The following is a 2,229-nucleotide window of genomic DNA, read 5'->3' on the forward strand; positions in this document are numbered from 1 at the left end:
TTTTCTCTTTTCTTAAATATCAAAATCTTAAATAAAAAGGAAGAGCTCTCTAAAACATTCTTCTTTGCCAGTAATTTTACATAATTTAACATTTTTAAAAATCGGTAAATTAAAAAATCCTACATTGGTATATTGGTAATTTCATGTAGTCTTCCTAAGTTTGCCGGCAACATTGTTTGTTGTCGAGCTTGATAATCTGAGTTTGTAACCCATCCGTTAGGGTTCTTGGAATGATTCTCTAGATTATCCCTTCCATGTTGGGAGTTGGGCCATGAGTCTTGGGTGAAGGAACCATTGGTTTACCACCCCTAGGAGTTAAGGAAGCATCTTGAGGCTAGTTTCCCATAGTATCATTGTCTTTGAGATAACAATTCTTTTCTAGTTTATCTAAATTTTTTAAATATAGGTTCATTTCCAAATGCATGCTAATACCCTTATTGTTGAATGAATGACATGAAACTAGTTTCACATAGTAACGTTGCCTTTTGCTCCTATTGGTGGAAGGATAATGTTGGATCGATATGACAACCCTACGGGGGTGTGAATAGGGTTTCAACAATGTAATTATTAATTTTTGTTTTAATAACAATCAAAAACTTGATACCATGCAATAAAACTTAACAATAATTTAGAACTTAAATGGGAAAAGGTTAGAAAATATAATAGTTTTATAGTGGTTCAGTCAAACTCGACCTACTCCACTCCACAAGCACTTCTTGGGAATTTGAATAAAACTTTCTGACTCTTTCCTCGGATCAGAGCCCAACCGCTACATCGCTCTTTTTACGAGTGCAAGAGTAAACTCAATCCTTTCCACGGATCAGGATCAAACCAGTACACCGCTCTTTTTACGAGTTCAAGAGAAAACTCAATCCTTTCCACGACTCAGGATCAAACCGGTACACCGCTATTTTTACGAGTTCAAGAGCAAACTCAATCCTTTCCACGGCTCAGAATCAAACCGGTACACCGCTCTTTTTACGAGTTCAAGAGCAAACTCAATCCTTTCCACGGCTCAGAATCAAACCGATACACCGCTCTTTTTACGAGTTCAAGAGCAAACTCTATCCTTTCCACGACTTAGGATCAAACTAGTACAATTGTCTGAAATCTTATAGAAACACACCACAACACTTTGAAATAATAGGCATCTCTCGATAAAAAAAAAATAGAATTGGAAGCTTCGGAGAAAGCAACAATAGAGGCTTTTTTTAAAAAAAAATTAGATAGAGGTTCTGTGTGTTGTGTTGTGAAAAATACTAAGACGCGATGAGTTTAAATATCGATCAAGTTGTAAAAATAGGAATTGATACAGATTACTAAAATGTGAACCGAAACGTGGACCACGAAAAATAATATTTATTTATTTTTAAATTTATCGTAATAAATTATAGACCACATGTTTCATTTAAATATATATATATTATTTAAAATAAATATTAAAAACATTTTAAATTCATTTTTATTATATATATATATAACATATTTAAATGTAATACTATAAAAAATGTTAATAAAAACTGTGACATTTTAAAAACAATTAAAAGTTTTATAAATCTAAATGAAATCCTTATCATTGGAATGATTTTGTAATTCAAATAATTATCTTTATGAAAACTAAATGAAATCGTTATAATTTCTTTCTATTTAAAAGTAATAACTCGTTTTCATAAATGAAATCACTGTAAATTTTTTTTTTCATTTAAAAGAAACCACTAGTTTTCATAAATGTAAATGAAATCTTTATAATTTCTTTCGATTTAAAAGGTAACGGAAAATGAAATCTTTATAAATATAATTGAAATGATTTTATAATTTAAGAGTAATGGAAAACTTTTATAAATGTAATTGAAAACTCCACCATTTGTTACTCTACCAAATTTATAAATGTCATACTTCGATTGGTCTATGATGTCAATTTTGCCGCTGGTCCATGATATCAATTTTGTCACCACATCATCAATTTTGTCACCATATCATCACGTCAGGTATTTTGTTTTGAATTTGATTGGTCCATGATGTCAATTTTGCCACCACATCATCACGTCGAGTATTTATTTTGACTGGAACTTCTTCGTTTCATCTCTAATTTGAGTGAACCAAAAAAGACGTTGAAATCGTTGTTCCCAACCTTACACTGTGGACCAAAATACTGAGAATTGTTAATAATTGAAGGTAGGTTTGTTATCATCAAAAGATTAAGGCAAAAAAGCCAACAGATAATAGGTC

The sequence above is a fragment of the Cucurbita moschata genome, unplaced genomic scaffold (genome assembly GCF_002738365.1).
Source record: "Cucurbita moschata cultivar Rifu unplaced genomic scaffold, Cmos_1.0 Cmo_Scf00125, whole genome shotgun sequence".
NCBI classification, from domain to species: Eukaryota; Viridiplantae; Streptophyta; class Magnoliopsida; order Cucurbitales; family Cucurbitaceae; genus Cucurbita; species Cucurbita moschata.